The sequence below is a fragment of the Leptonychotes weddellii genome, chromosome 1 (assembly GCF_054177405.1).
Source record: "Leptonychotes weddellii isolate Sample4059 chromosome 1, ASM5417740v2, whole genome shotgun sequence".
Lineage (NCBI taxonomy): Eukaryota > Metazoa > Chordata > Mammalia > Carnivora > Phocidae > Leptonychotes > Leptonychotes weddellii.
Genome location: NC_138369.1, coordinates 160706033 through 160723581, shown reverse-complemented (window position 1 = coordinate 160723581; position 17549 = coordinate 160706033). Strand labels below are relative to the sequence as shown.

Sequence of the window (17549 nt, the reverse complement as noted above, 5' to 3'; positions counted from 1 at the left end):
ATAATGTGTAATCATTTGGCACTATGATTCTAAATAATCATAATACATGTGGCCTCTACAGTGATTCTTTTATCATTGACAATGACCTCTATTTTGTGTCATGACCACATTAAATGTTTTCTCTGATATGTTTATATAAAGAAAAGTATAATATTCCTTTAGAATTGTTTACCTTTAATTTATTACCAAGCATTTCATACAATTAGACAATAGCAAAATATAATTTAAAACACATTGACTATATCATTCAGCATTACTCAGGAAAATAGAAGCTACACTGATTATTTTAACTGAACGGGTTTAATGATATGAAATTGGTTAAATTCCTAAAATTTTAGGTGTTAGAAGTAACAGTAATAGGGAACACTGATGGAAACGAAATAGCTGCAGGAAGCATCTAGTCTTTCTAGCAAGAAGTGAAACCTAGGGGACTATCAGAACCTAAAAGACAAATACTGCATTGTATCACTTATAGGTGGAATTAAAAAAAAAAAAAAGTCAAATTCATAGAAACAGAAAGTAGAAAAGTGGTTGCCAGGGGCTGGGAGGTTTGGAGAAATAGGGAGAAGTTGGTAAAAAGGGTACAAACTTAACAGCAATAAAATGAGTAAGATCGGAAGATCTAATGTAAGATATGGTGACAAAAATGCATATATTTAGATATTTACTTATGTGAGATTTGTTGGCTAATAGTTTTATACAGATTTCTGCATAATTAAAATGTAAAAGATGTAAATCAAGGTACCCTTTGTCCAGGCACAAAAGTTTAGAACTGACAGTTTGGTTATGCCTATCTAAGTTTACGTAAGTTTTAACTTATAAAAATAAGAGAAAATATAGGTGGAAAAATAGAAAATAATGAAAAAGAAAGACCTTTCAACAGATAACTATTATTAACTTTTTTATATTCTTGCTCAGACTTCTCTTTCCTATGCAAAAGAGATAGATATGTTCTCCCAAGTGAAATCTTACTATGTAGATGTTCTTCTCACCTGAATTTTAAACTTAAGAATATGCCATGAATACCAAGACAACACACACACATACACACACAGAGCTGTTTTTAATAACTGCATGACCCACTGTCTATTGATGGACCTTTAGGTTATTTTCAATTTTCTTTCTTTCTTTTTAATTGTTATAGAATATTGAAGTTCCATTAGGCAATAGGTAAAGTGGTGAGTTAAACAACCATATCCTTAGACGTGTAGACAGGACCTCACTGTTCTGTGTCAGCTTTAGAACACCAAGTGTTAGCTGGGCTTCCATTTCCTCGTAGGGCTTTGCATTTTTTTGAGGAATTTCTTTCAGTTATTCTTTGGGATTATAATTAAAAACATGATTAAAACACAATTGGAGAGACTTTTCTTAATGAATATTAATGGGTAGTGTATTCTCCACAGATAGTCCTGCTCTTCTTAAGGATTGTATTTGGAAGTTTAACTGATTGATCAATTTATATTTATATTTATAGGTTATATTTAAATTGATTCATTGGTATCTTTCTTCTAATTGGTTGTGACTGTAAATATATATTTTTAGAAAGATTATTCTGATTTAAAATCAGTTTATACTTGTAAAATACAGCAAAACTAACTAGAGAGCATGAGAATTGAACCATTGGCTTTGGATTCATGAGTACACAGTTGAAACAAGTCTTAAACAAGTCTTAAGAATTTCAGTTGTAACTTTTTTTCTTTTCTTTCTTTCTTTTTTTTTTTTTTTTTAGAGAGAGAGCTTGCCAGCAAGTGGGGAAAGGGGCAAAAGGAGAAGGAGAGAGAGAAATCTCAAGCAGACTCCCTGCTGAGCATGGACCTGAATGCAAGGCTAGATCTTATGACCCTGAGATCATGACCTGAGCTGAAATCATGAATCAGATGCCTAACTGACAGGTGCCCCAAGATTTTCCCAAACATTTTAAATACTGCTACTGCAGTAGTTAAGTAGTTTGTAGCATCCTACTCACCCCCCAAAAGATAATAACTCCAGGAAGCATCCGCCCATTCTAGGGCTGACTGAACAAAGCATTTTTATTATGATCTGTATATCTGTAGATCTTTTTGTAATTTTTGTACTTGGAATTCATTGAGCTTCCTGGATTTGTAGGTTATAGTTTTTCAGTAAATGTTTGAAGTTTGCAGGTATTATATCTCTGAATAATTTTTCTGCTCTTTCCTCTCTCCTTCTGGTATTCTTGCTATGCATTTGGTGTACTTAACAGTTTCCCACATTTCTCTGAGGCTCTTCTTTATCCTTTTTCCTTTGTTCTTCAACGTGGGTGAGTTCCCTCGATTTCTCTTCAAGTTAACTTCTGTCATTTCAAATCTACTGTAGAGGCACTCTAGTGAATTCTTATTTCAGTTATTATCCCTTTCAACTCCAGAGTTTCCATTTGTTACTTTATTATAATTTTGATCACTTTATTGATATTCTTTATTTGATGTGATATTGGCAACATACCTTCCTTTACTCCTCTAATCATAGTTTCCTTTAGTTCTGTGAAAATGTCTCACAGAAATGCATGCCTCAAAAGTTTTTGTTTGAAACTGTAAATTTTAGATAATATAGTGTTGCAACCCTGGGTACTATTCACTCATCCCCATTTCTGGCACATCTTATTGGTATGTTTTTTATTTGTTTAGTGACTGGCTAGATTATTTTTGTGATATTTTCTCCTAGCCCCCCTACATACATTGTTAGCCCTCTTATTTTGCTCCTCAGGGAGACAGCCCACTGGGTACTCCCACAGTCACCCTGAATCTTGAGGTGGCAGGAGATTGGGTAGTGTTTTTCCTGACTACACCAGCTACAGAATTCTACTAATTCCCTGCTGATTTCTCTATTGTTGTCAATAGTCCCCTAGAGCATGAATTGCTCTACATGCTAATGTCTCCTTTGAAGGAATAGCTTTTTCAGGTCAGTGTTTGATATTTGCTCAGCCCAAAGGAGGGCTTCTCCCATCTGCTTTATGCCCAGGTTCTCTCCTGAAAACTAGCTGGCCTACATTTTAGCCTCTCTCGAATGTCCTCCCAAATGCCTTTCACCACATCTCTACTGTATTCAAAAGTGTGCTTAGTCTTGAACTTCTTTGTGCTCTGTTGCAAATGAAGTTAGTTTTGGGGGAAGAGATTAGGAACTATCTGTTTTATGATCTTCTTCTTCCCCCAGGCAAAATTTCCAATTCAGTGCTCTGGAGTCCACAATGGGGACAATGACAAGCTTTGCTCTGAGGCCCCAGATGAAAAGGTGATTGTTTAGTCAGTGGGTTTAGACAACAGGGTTTTCTCAGCTTTCCTCTCCTGTAGTGAAACCACCACCTCATAAACTGGCAAGAGCTGTCAGAGCCCTAGTATTCCCAACACACTGTGACAAGGTGGGGTCTCCATTCCATGAGGGGAGTTGGAAGAAGGATGTTCCAACCATTCAACCACTCATGTGGGATTTACTCTTGGCAATAAGTAGCTGGGAGCAGGATGTAACACTGACATCCTACTCGTCCTGAGAAAAAAAACCATTGGATGGGAGCTGAGGAGAGAGGGAAAATTGATTCTTGGTTGCAGCAGTCAGGAGTGGAGTACCAGCTCAGCTTCACTATACCGGGATGATAGAAAGAGAGAGTGGTCTTGGTTCAAATACTATATACTCTCATTTTCTTACAAAGTTTTTGGAGATTTTCTTAAATAGATAATTGTTTATTTTCTGTTTCTTCTTGGAACTATTACCAGAGATATTAAAGGTTGCTTTATTTTAATTTTAATCAGTTGTACTCTGGAGCAGGTCAGCAGAACTCTTCACACTGTTCTGTCATAGGTCAATCTCTTCTTAATATGTTTTGCTTTTTATTTTCTGATTGAATTTAGTTGTGCCTTTTTTCATTAGTTTTTAAAAATTTACTTGCTTTAAAGATCTAATAAGTAAAATGACTACTCACTAATGTGAGATATAAGTCTCAGCTTGGCATTTTTTTTAAAGCAGTATTTTTACAGAAATCTTATTGATCACACAAGAATGTCAGATATAATGATGTATATATACAATCTTACTTTAAATACTACATTCTCTTATGAATGTAGTTAAATTTTATTTACTGTAAGACTTTAAGGTGTATTTTTTTAACAATATTTATTTAAATACATAGTTGTATATGAAAATATACATTTACATGTGTGGTTATATATCAATATATCATATATATCATTATGTTACAAAAGAAAGCTGAATTACATAAGACAATAACTTAATAATTCTTTTCAACAAGATCTCAGCTAATTATGGGATTTAGATCAAAACCTCCTGAAACTTATTATTTTGTTAAATACTCTTGATTGAACTAGTATTGTTAAAATAGAAGCTCAACTTAATTTTTAGAAAAACCATATGCTTATTATTCAAAAGTCAGTAGAATAAATCCATAGTTTCTAAAAGATGACCTTGTTCCCATATGGAAAAAATAATAAAATTATCTTTAAAATTAAGATAACAAGTATATAAGTATATTGTATGAATATACTAGGGAAATTGATTTTAGCAAGTTTAAAACCAGAAATAGAGGGTTATTTTTCATTGAATTAAGATGATAGGGATATTCATATATACTTTTTTGTTTGTTTCAGTTTTTATTTAAATTTTAATGAGTCAACATATAATGTTATATTGGTTTCAGGAGTAGAATTTAGTGATTCGTAACTTACATATAATACCCAGTGCTCATCACAAGTACCCTCCTTAATATGCATCACCATTTAGCCCATCTCCCCCAAGCCCCTCCATGAAACCTCAGTTTGTTCTCTATAGTTAAGAATCTCTTTTTTTTTTTAATTTTTTTTAAAGATTTTATTTATTTATTTGAGACAGGGAGAATGAGAGACAGAGAGCATGAGAGGGAGGAGGGTCAGAGGGAGAAGCAGGCTCCCCGCTGAGCAGGGAGCCCGATGCGGGACTCGATCCCGGGACTCCAGGATCATGACCTGAGCCGAAGGCAGTCGCTTAACCAACTGAGCCACCCAGGCACCCTATAGTTAAGAATCTCTTATGGCTTGCTTCCCTCTCTTTCTTTTTCCTTCCCCTATGTTCATCTGTTTAATTTCTTAAAGTCTACATATGAGTGAAGTCATATGGTATTTGTCTTTGACTGATTTATTTTACACACCACAATACACTCTATTCCACCCATGGTGTTGCATTTGGCAAGATTTCATTCTTTTTGATGGCTGAATAATATTTCATTGCATTGTGTGTGTGTGTGTGTGTGTGTGTGTGTGCATTCATCAGTGGATAGAAATTTGGTCTCTTTCCATAGTTTGGCTATTGTTGATAATGCTGTTATAAACTTCTAATTTCAGGATAATCTCTTTTAAAAAAAGAAGGCTTATTAACAGTATTTTCAAAATTTACAATATATATGAAGTAGTCTTTAGAAAGTATTGGTAAAAACAAAAATCTCTAAAATTTTATCAACTAGGTCACATTACATATATTTGCAACCTTTCCAAAAGAGATTGTATTTATCTTCTGATTCTTGTAAAGGCCCATCTACAATCAATTTAATTTTGCCATTATGAGTATTTTGTTTCAATGTCCTGACAGAAGAAATTTCTGAAAAGATCTATAGAAGGCATTTGATTTTCCACTTTTATTTGACAAAATTTGTCTCTTATGTGAATTAAAAGTCAGTGTCTTTACATATGAGTTTTTTATATTATGTGCTCTCTAAGATTTTTTTTTTAATGAGTGTATGGACCTAGATTAAAATCAAACAAACAACAACAACAAAAGAAGCAACAACAAATATCTATTCCCAGGCAGGTACAGAAACACATTTATTTTATCATTTCTTCACTGAAAAGCACCCCATGCTGTGTAACTACAATATTTTTCTAAGAAATAGATTTGTGGAAGACTTCTCCCAGAGTGCAATATCTTAATCTTAACACATTTACTAGAAAAACAGCATAGTATTATAAAGAAATGTACTTTTCAGTATAATGATAATCAAATTTTATTAAAAAGCATATGTACCAAACTTATTCTATGAGGCCAGAATTACCTTAATTCCAAAACCAGACAAAGACCCCACTAAAAAGGAGAATTGCAGGCAATATCCCTGATGAACATGGATACAAAAATTCTCAACAAGATACTAGCAAATCAAATCCAACACTACATCAAAAGAGTTATTCACCACTATCAAGTGGGATTTATTCTTGTACTGTAGGGGTGGTTTGATATGCACAAATCAATCAATGTGATACACCACTTTAATAAAAGAAAGGATAGGAACCATGTGATACTGTCAATAGATGCAGAAAAAGCATTTGACAAAATACAGCATTCATTCTTGATACAATGCTCAACAAAGTAAGGATGGAAGGAACATCACTCAACATCATAAAGGCCACATATGAAAGACCCACAGCTAATATCATCCTCAATGGGGAAAACCTGAAAGCTTTCCCCCTAAGGTTAGGAACATGACAAGGATGTCCACTCTCACCATTGCTGTTCAATATAGTACTGGAAGTCCTAGCCTCAGCAATCAGACCAAAAAAAAAAAAGAAAAAAGAAATAAAACACATTCAAATGGACAAGAAAGAAGTTAAACTTTCACTATTCATAGATAACATGATACTCTGTAGAAAACTCAAAAGACTCCACCCAAAAATTGCTAGAACATATACACAAATTCAGCAAACTCGCAGGATATAAAATCAATGTACAGAAATCTGTTGCATTTCTATACATAAATAATGAAGTATCAGAAAGAGAAATCAAGGAATCAATCACATTTAAATTGCACCAAAAATCATAGGATACCCAGAAATAAACCTAACCAAAGAGGTAAAAGAACTGTATTTTGAAAACTATAGAACACCAATGAAACAAATTGAAGAGGACACAAAGAAATGGAAAGACATTCAATGCTCATGGATTGGAAGAACAAATATTGTTCAAATATCTATACTACCCTAAGCAATCTACACATTTAATGAAATCCCTATTAACACACCACCAGAATTTTTCAGAGAGCTAGAAATACAATCCTAAAATTTGTATGGAACCACAGAAGACCCAAATAGCCAAGGCGATCTTGAAAAAGAAAAACAAGCCCAAAGGCATCATCTTTCCAGACTTCAAACTATATTATGAAACTGTAGTCATCAAGACAGTGCGGATCACTATCAAGGCACATAGATCAGTGGAGCAGAACAGAAAACCCAGAAATGGACCTACAACTATATGGTCAACTAATCTTCAACAAAGCAAGGAAGAATATCCAATGGAAAAAAAAGACAGTCTCTTCAATAAATGGTGTTGGGAAAACTGGACAGCAACATGCAGAAGAATGAAACTGGACCATTTTCTTACACCATACACAAAAATAAATTCAAAATGGATGAAAGACCTAAATGTGAGATAGGAAACCATCAAAATCCTAAAGGAGAACATAGGCAGTAACCTCTTCAACATCGGCCACAGCAACTTCTTACAAGGCATATCTCCAGAGGTAAGGGAAACAAAAGCAAAAACGAACTATTGGGACTGCATCATGATAAAAACCTGCACAGCAAAGGAAATGATCAACAAAACTAAAAGGTAGCCTATGGAATGGGAGAAGATATTTGCAAATGATATATTTGATAAAGGGTTAGTATCCAAAATCTATAAAGAAGTTATCAAATTCAACACCCAAAAAACAAATAATCCAGTTAAGAAATGGGCAGAAGACATGAATAGACATTTTTCCAAAGAATACATACAGATGACTAACAGACAAATGAAAAGATGCTCAACATTACTCATTGTCAGGGAAATGAAAATCAAAACTACAATGAGATGTCAGCTCACACTTGTCAGAATGGCTAACATTAACCACACAGGAAACAACAGATGTCAGTGAAGATGGGGATAAAAGGGAACCCTCTTGCACTGTTGGTGGGAATGAAAATTGGTGCAGTTACTGTTGAAAACAGTATGGAGGTTCCTCAAAAGGTTAAAAGTAGAACTACCCTATGACCCAGCAATTGCACTACTAGGTATTTACCCAAAGGATACAAAATACTGATTTGAAAGTGTACATGCACTCAGTGTTTATAGCATCATTATCAACAATAGCCAAATTATGGAAAGAGACCAAATTTCTATCCACTGATGAATGGATAAAGAAGAGGTGGCATATATGAGAGAGAGAGAATGGAATATTATTCTGCCATCAAAAATAATGAAATCTTGCCATTTGCAACACCATAGATGGAGATAGAGTGTATTATGCTATGTAAAATAAGTCAGTCAAAGACAAATACCATATGGTTTCACTCATATGTGGACTTTAAGAAATTAAACAGATGAACATAGGGGAAGGAAAAAGAAAGAGAGGGAAGCAAGCCATAAGAGCTTCTTAACTATAGAGAACAAACTGAGGGTTCATGGAGGGAGGTGGGGGAGATGGGCTAAATGGTGATGGGTATTAAGGAGGGTACTTGTGATGAGCACTGGGTATTATATGTAAGTTATGAATCACCAAAATCTACTCTTGAAACTAATATAACAATATGCGTTAACTAACTAGAACTTAAATAACAATTTGAAAAAGAAAAAATAGGGGTGCCTGGGTGGCTCAGTTGTTAAGCGTCTTCCTTCGGCTCAGGTCATGATCCCAGGGTCCTGGGATCGAGCCCCACATCCAGCTCCCTGCTTTGCGGGAAGCCTGCTTCTCCCTCTCTCACTCCACCTGCTTATGTTCCTTCCCTCGCTGTGTCTCTCTCTGTCAAATAAGTAAATAAAAATCTTTAAAAATAAAAAGAAAAGAAAAAAGAAAAAGAAAAAATGTAAAATAAAAATAAAAACAGAAGGAACAATTGAAAAAAGCATATGCATCACTCTATTAACTGATGAACTGAAATAAAATAAATGTTCTTTTTTTTAAGATTTTATTTATTAGATAGAGAAAGAGAGAGTGTGAGTGGGGGTGAGGGGCAGGGGGAGAGGGAGAAGCAGACTCCCTGCTAAGAGAATCTGATGCAGGGCTTGAACACAGGACCCTGGAATCACGACCTGAGCTGAAGGCAGACACTTAACTGACTGAGCCACCCAGGTATCCCTAAAATGAATGTTTTATAGAAGTTTATTTAGTATCTATTTCACTGATACTTGTATCCCATGAATAAAAAAAAAAAACATCTTTATTACCATATGTAAATCAAATTTGATCCACCAACTTCAAATAACTTAAAAATAACACAGTAAACATCCTGGGTCAGTAAACCCAGAATGTCAACAATACTATCTTTTGTAGTTTTCTGGGGGAGCATACAAAAAAATGCTGTGGTTTCAGAGTCAGTTCTATGATTAACAGAAAGAAAAATTAACACAGGCAAATACGCCTCATGAGCAGAAACATAGGTTTTTGTTTGTTTGTGGTGTGGGATTATACATGTGGAAAAGAAAACAGAAATTCCAAATGAAGAGACTGTTTTTATGTCTCAATTTAAATCTCTTGCTTTTTTTTTCTCCCATTCCATCTAGCATCTGATAGAATGTAGTTCATAACCAGATTTCTGACCAACCAATGCAAAACAGAAAGATAAATTGTCACTTATCACCCAAAGATAAATGTAAAAAAAAGAGAAACAGAGTAGAAAAAATGAAAAATAAAAAATTAGTATGAAAAAAGAAACAAAGGAGAAAGGAAATAAGAGAGAAAAACAGAAAAAGAATATAAAAAATGGATGATGATCTATCAATTGCACTACTAGGTATTTACCCAAAGAACACAAAAATACTAATTCAAAGGGATACATGCACCCCAGTGTTTATAGCAGTGTTATCTACAATAGCCAAATTATGGAAATAACCCGTTTCCATCAACTGATGAATCGATAAAGAAGAGGTGGTATATACATACAATAGAATATTACTCTGCCATTAAAAGAATGAACTCTTGCATTTGCAAAAACGTGGAGGGACCTAGATAATATGCTAAGTAAAATAAGTCAGTCAGAGAAAGACAAATATTGTATGATTTCAGTCTTATGTGGACTTTAAGAAACAAAACAAAATGAGCAAAGGGAAACAAAAGAGAGAGGCAAACCAAGAAACAAACTCTTAATTACAGAGAACTAAATGATGGTTACCAGAGGGGAAGTGAGTGGGTAGACAGATGGGATAAGTAGATGATAGGGATTAAGGAGGTCACTTGTGATGAGCACTGGATGTTGTATGTTGAATTACTATATTGTATACCTGAAACTAATATTACACTGTATGTTAACTAACTGGAATTTAAATAAAAACTTAAAAAAATGGATGAATGTTTTTCTTTCTTTCTTTTTTTCTTTCTTTCTTTTCCTTTCTTTTCCTGTTTTGGCATTTCAAATTAATTTGAAACAATCAATGTCACTATAATTGACTGATAACTCAGAGATAGAGCAGATTGGCAGAAGTGATTGTAACCCTTGAGACTATGCTCTTCTGGGTTAATATCATCTCACAGCTGTTTCTTTGGAAAGATCCAAAGAGATTTGCTTAAGGATATTCTCACAGCAGAATCCACTTTTGCTACCACTGAGCTAGGAGTTACCAATGTAAACCTTTTTTTTTTTTTTTTTTACATATTTTTCTAGAGAAAAGTGAGGTGGGGGCTGGGGATATGTGTAATCTGTAATTAACTGATGCTAAAGTAATTTAATTTTGTGCCAGTGGCTAATATTCTTATCTTGGAGGTATTTGAATTTAAATTCCAAAACCATTATTAAATATTTCTACTGGTTGGAAACACATCCATAAGGTTGCAGTCATAAAAATTACTTAGGAATTAATAAAAATAGGTGAACTTTCTATATTGCACCATATATGCTTGACACTAAACTTGAAGTGTGATAGAAGAAAATCCTCATTTAAGCATTTCATTATAAATTTCTCTAGTAATCATTTATTGTCATTTAATTTGTATTTGTTATTTGGAACTTGAAGTTTCTTGAAGAAAATAAGATAACCACAAAGAATCCCCCCCTTTACCTTCTTGACGCAACTGGATGCAAAGCATTGTTTTAACCTTATATATCAACCATCTTGCTACGCTTCTATGTCTCAACGTTGTTTGATATTATCTTGATGAGCTAAATCATTTCAATATTACCTGATAAGCCTTATCTTTTGTCTTTGTATTTAATATTTTATATTGGAAAAAAAAAGTATACAGTAAGCCAAGTTACCGAAATTAACTAACAGGAGCAAATGTGGTTTAATTTGTACATACCGTGGGAAGTATAAATGGAAAGCCTTGTTAGTTAGACATGTGTTACTTAAAGGAAAATATTTATGCATCAAGTTTTATATTCAGTTTGGAAAAACTCCAAGTACTTATAATTCTAAGAAGAGACACAATTTGTTTAGTGGTTAAGAGAACAGAGACTTCAGTTTGAATCTTGACTCTACTACCTGATTTTATTACCTTTCATATGGCTACCCTAAGCCTCAGTATACTCATATTTTTAAAAAGAGGACACTAATAAAAATCAAGCAAACAGATAATGGTTATTACCTATTTCCAGACCTGTTCAAGGACTGACTTAAACACTATAAAGATTATGCTCCTTTTTAACAGTAAGATTAGTAGCTATTTTCATTTATTATTAAAAACCATTTTGAATGTTGATATTAATACATAACTACTATAGTTATTATGAGTTATTGATGAAATAATATATTATGAGTTATTGATGAAATAATGGTTTTCATACTAATAATCTAATATTTTCCAAGCTATATAAAATTAAGGAAGTAGAAGATTGTATTTTATTTCTCAAACATATATTACTCACAATCAATTTGTCATTCTTTTAATATGAATCAGTTTTGCCCAACAGGAAAAGCCTTACTATTTTCCTTTCTATCCACTCCCAATTCTCTGGGTGTTCACTTTTTGATTAAAATTAAAACTGGATTAAAAGCACAGAAATCACAAGAGGCAGACTCGTGAGCTATTCCCTGCTGTTTCTACATCTCTGCTTTCTTTCCTAATTTTTCTGGGATTTAGAATAATGTGTTTCTTATTTTTCCTCCTCAGTACCACTTTTTGGACAGCTTTAAGTGTAGGCCAAAGAAACACAGTTTTAGATTAGGGGAGGATGTGAGAGAGAGAAAAAGTAAACTAGGAATCTTCAAAGCATCTTCTTAGTCAACTATCTTCTCCCCTTTCTTAAGCTAAATAAAAGTAGCAGCAATTACAATGGTTCATTAGCATGACTATGATGTGTCATAGTTAATCATTTTCATGGTGATATTTTAGCTTAAATTAATATTGTATTTTAATTGCAAATTTTACTTGAATATATTTTTCCATTGATTATCATTATGCTGTATTATTGTATATAAATAACTAAATAAATGCAGAGATCATTGGTCATCTGTTTCTGCATGACAGATAAACAGAGTAAGACATGTATACATTTGTTGACTACTGGTTAATATACTAATAGGAGTTATTTCAGTGATAAACATGACATAATTACTTCCCAATGAAGCATAAAAGGGGGCAAAACAAGTTAGTAGGCGATTGCTCTGATAATGCTTGAGAAGTGAAGATCACATAGAAGAGTCACGGACTGTGGTCCTGTTGACTTATGTAGCACTGAGGGAGGCATCTGGCAGAGACCTAACGGATTCACAAAACAAATCATACATTAAGAACTCTTTAGATAAAAAAGGAGTTAGCCAGGCTAAGAAGGTGCAGGAGAGTGTCACAAGGATAACAAACAGCTCAAACTTTCAGAGGCTAGATAAAGAGCATCATCATCAAGGAATTGAAAAGAGATCCTGTGGGGGACATGATGAGAAGTAGCTGTGAGAAAAGAGGGTGAACATGTAGGCAGGGACCAAACATAAATGATTTTGGAAGTCATGTGAGTAGTTTGAATTTTATTCTCAGTTCATTGGTTTATAGATCTTTCTTGCTTTTTAGGAAAAAGCAATAAATGATGCCAGTTGGCAAGGACAGTCAAGTCTTAGATACCCTGAAGCAGTCAAGGAAGAGATTATATACCCACCAGATGTGCTATTTACAGAGAAACACAGAAAACAGTATTTATTAATAATTAAGTTATATGCTTATTTTATATGGAATTCAAAAAGTAATTTCTAGGTTTCCAAAAGAGAATGAAATAAACAATTTCTAACAACTGAAGAGGCACACCATACAGAAGTTATGTGAAACCGAGTAAATCATCTCTGGAATTAGGATCAAGAGATAGAAGAGGTTGGCCAGGCTAAGGTCATTGGAGACTGTATATCTTGACATCCACGACCACTACTTTTAGATAGAGAACATTAGGTGGTAAACCATTTACACAGACAGTGTAGTGAAGCAGCAAATTGTCTGTAGACTCAGGAGTTAACTGCAGGGATCAAAGGCTGGCTTTGTAAATGACTGCCTATGAGAGTTGAATTATTTAAACTCCTTTTCTATAAAATGGAGTTAATAACAGCACGTATTTCATCCTTGGATTACTGTGATAATTAGATTAATTGGCATCTGTAAAGATGTTGAACAGTATGTGGAGTACAGGGAGAAGCAGACTCAAGTTTAAGCTATGACTATTATTTCAGGATCTGAGAAGTAGATTCGGTGAACTCATTTTGAAATTATTTATCATATCATCCCTAGCTAATGAATTTGTCTTTAAATTCTTAAGTACACGTGTATTAAATCCTTGTGGTATGAACAATTGAGTATATAAATAAGGTCACAATATACTTTATTACCTAAACAGAGACACTTTTTACAACAAAAGTGGGTGTTAGCAACAATTAGGGTTGAAGAATAGTGACAGTAGGACTACCTTCAATAAACAGGGAACTTGTGCCTTCAGAAATAGGTCTGATGTTAAATTTGTTGCTCTAAGAGCCAAAAATTCCTTGATCACATCCTTTTAGTAAATTTTACATGAAGTTTTCAGTAGTGACAATAATAATTGATGACATTTATAAAGTCCTTCAATACTTCATACATATTACATGGGTTATTTCCCACAATAACCCCGTAAGGCAGGTAATATTTTTATCAGTGCTTCACAGATAAGAAAACTGATACATGGTAAATATAAATAAATGTCTCTGAAGTCAATTTCATTTAGCTAATTAATATTAAAGCTAAGATTTGAAAGCTGAAGTTTTGTTTGTTTCTCATAGGCCACATTCTTTTTTTTAAGTTTTTATTTAAATTCCAGTTAGTTAACACACAGTGTAATATTAGTTTCAAGTGTACAATTTAGTGATTCAACACTTACATACAACATTTCACTTATATGTGCAATTTAAGAAAGACAACAAATGAGCACAGAGAAAAAGAGAGAGAGAGGTAAACCACATTCTTAAATGGTATACCATAGGCTCTTGAAGGATTTTATCAGGAGGATGACAAGACCATATTTATGTTTTAGAAAGCTGATCCAGTTCTAATGAAGAGAAAAACTTGAGGGGTAAAGAACTGACATAGACAGAAGAGTTACAATATTGTTGAGGGAATTATGGCGGGTCTAGAGTGGATAAGTGGAAAGAAAGTGAAGAAGTACAATTAATATGGATTTAGATACTGATTAAACATTAGTGGAAAGGAAGGGAGAGGAGAGGGAGTGTGGCTGCTTCTTAAAATCCCTTAGGAAAATGTATACATAAGATTACCATCTATTCATTGATTATTAGTTGGTGGATACTTTCTCTGTTCCTCCCGAAATATGTGAACTTTGATTTAGCAAGGTGTTAGCTAGAGAAATGAATGTTCTTATTATCATAATTATTCTAGGAAGAAGAAATTTTGGAGTAATCAATTTTGAAGCTTCAGATTACAAAATATGCTAAAAATGTTATAAAAACTTGAATTTTAAATAATTATGTAACAATTGCTTTCACTTGCTTGATTATATATTGTTCTTTTACATGCATAAATAAAGATATTTTAGGGCTAAATTAAGAGATATTTTCAAAAGTTTTTATAATAATTGTTTTCTTATTCTTAATATACTTATTTTTAAATAGGGATGAAAGATGTTCATTTAAAAAAACTTTCAAAAAAAATAAAAAAATAAAAAAAACTTTCATGATTCCAATTTATTTTAGCAGGCACTGATAATAATTTCAAATTTTAAGTTCAATACAGGTCTTCTCCTTTTCTCAAGGAGATTAAAACCTGGTGTTATGGGTTGAATTATGCCCCTTCAAAATTCATTTGTTGAAGTCCTAAACCCGGGTACTGAAGAATGTGATCTTATTTGGAAATAAGGTTGTTGCAAATGTAATTAGTTAAGATGAGGTCATTAAGGTGCGCTGTAATGCTATATGATTAGTATCCTTATGAAAAGGGAAAATTTGGAGATGGAGACACACACAAGGAGAACACCAAATGAAGATAAAGGCAGAAATTGGGCTGATAACTTCTACAAGCCAAAGAACACAAAAGATTGCCAGCAAACCACCAGAAGCTAGATCAGAGGCTAGGAACAGGTCCTTTCTCACAGTCCTCACAGGAACCAACCCTGTTAATACCTTAATTCCAGACTACTAGCCTCCACACCTGAGACAATACATTTCTCTTATTTATTCTACAGAGTTTGTGGCACTTTGTTATGGCAGCCTTAGCAACTAATTCACCTGGATATATATACTTAACACATTTATATGGTGGTTTTAAACATATTAGTCAATTAAAAATATGTATTTTGGATTTTCCTCTATATTACAAATTGTAGCATTGCTTCTCTTTTCTATTTATACATTAGCTAGATGAAATATAATAGTATAACTCTAAGTTCCATACTCAATATGACAATGTTTTTCAAATGTTAAAAGTTAAAAATCTGAAATTACCTTGGGACAATCCATCATTATTAAAGCAGTCATAACTAACTAGCCATATAGCTTGAAGCAATAGCTTAACCATTCTGGGTCTCAATTTCTTCATAAAGCATAGTCTTTGAAGTAAATGATCTCTATGGATCTTTCTAATTATAATTCTGTAATTTATAATGTTTTTAGGGATCTTTACATGTTATGAAGTTAAATATATTCAGTAACCTATTTCAGTGCTTCTCAATCTGAGGTGTATAAGCATTATTTGAAATTCTTGTCATAAAGCAGATTCTAACTCACTGAATCTGGTGTGGTTCTGAGATTTTGCAATTCTAACAAGCTCGCAGGTGATACCCATGCTGCTGGTTCTGGACTATATTTGTGTAGCAAAGGGTTTTAACTTCCCCAGGGTTATTAGATGAATTCTAATCATCTCTACCTTCATCTAGGCTTCATCATTAATGACATTAGTATCAAGATTTTCATGTTTTTAAAAAGCCTAGAATTGAAATTCCTTGGTCTACTTATTTATAATTATGCTAACAATAAAATAATAAATAATAAAGGTAATAATTGTTAACCACTTATTGATTGTTAACCAAAGGTAATAATTGTTACCACAGTAATCTGGCTGAAGTTAGAGTTATTGTTGCTCAGTGGCTGTGCTGGGATCCAACCGCATTTTAATTACAGGTCTCGCCTCTTGAATCACTGCATCGACAACCACCTTGTGTGCAAGTGTGAGTATACACGTGTGCATGTATTCATACATGCTCATATGTATATATATATGTGTGTATATGTATGTACTATTCCTCTGAGACAATTTCAGATACCATGAACAATTTCAAAATTTAGAAACTTTTTTCTCGGTGGGTCATCTCTAACTTCAGTGTACTTACTATGTGCATCTCTAACTTCTTCATTTCTTCTCTACTATGAATTTAGCCTCTGTGTCATGTTTCCTAGTTCTCTCATAATTCCAGATTTACCAACCAGGCACCACAGTCAATTAAATTCTACTCTTTGTACCAGTCATAAATTGCTAAATCTATTGGCCCCTCCACGCTCATCAGGCCAATCTATGTTTTATAGTCCATCCTCCCTAATCCCTCATCTATTGTTCCCATGCTTTTATAGCAACCATTCCACAGAAGTCTCATAAAACACAAGTTCATTGGACCTATTTCAGATCCAGGTATCTTACTCATAAAAAGTATACAAATTAGTCTGTTTACCTGTTACTCATTTGAAAAATTTTACACTATTTTTAAGTAAAAGGTAGAACAAATAAATTAGTCACTAATACAGGACCCATGGATTATTTTTAAATACATGGAATATAAAGAGGTATGTCCAAAATCTTGCACTTCATTTAAAAAATGAACTATATATATATACCAGTGGGTAACAGTTCAACTATACTTTCATATCATTGAACACACGTGAGATACGAAATTCAATTATTACCACCACATATGTAGAAATTTAAACAAGACTATAAAATTTGAGTACAACAATGAAAATGAGTAAATTATTTATACATTCAACAGTAAGGGTGAATCCTTTAAACATAAGTTTGAACAAAGTAAGCAAGACAAAAATTGTCTATATTATGTGATTGCTTTTATTTAATATGCATAAGCAATCCAACTCACCTCTGTTTTTGGAAGTCAGGATGGCTGTTAACTTCAGAGGCATAGTGGATG

At 33.4% G+C, this 17549-nt stretch overlaps 1 long non-coding RNA gene across 1 annotated transcript in view; it reads right to left on the bottom strand.

Annotated features, from left to right (window-relative positions):
- LOC145717293 (uncharacterized) overlaps nt 1–17549 on the bottom strand; it is a 67058-nt gene extending 49509 nt beyond the window's left edge. Inside the window, exon 1 of the long non-coding RNA XR_014140412.1 lies at nt 17499–17549. This is a non-coding gene — a long non-coding RNA (uncharacterized LOC145717293). The remainder of the gene's footprint in view (nt 1–17498) is intronic.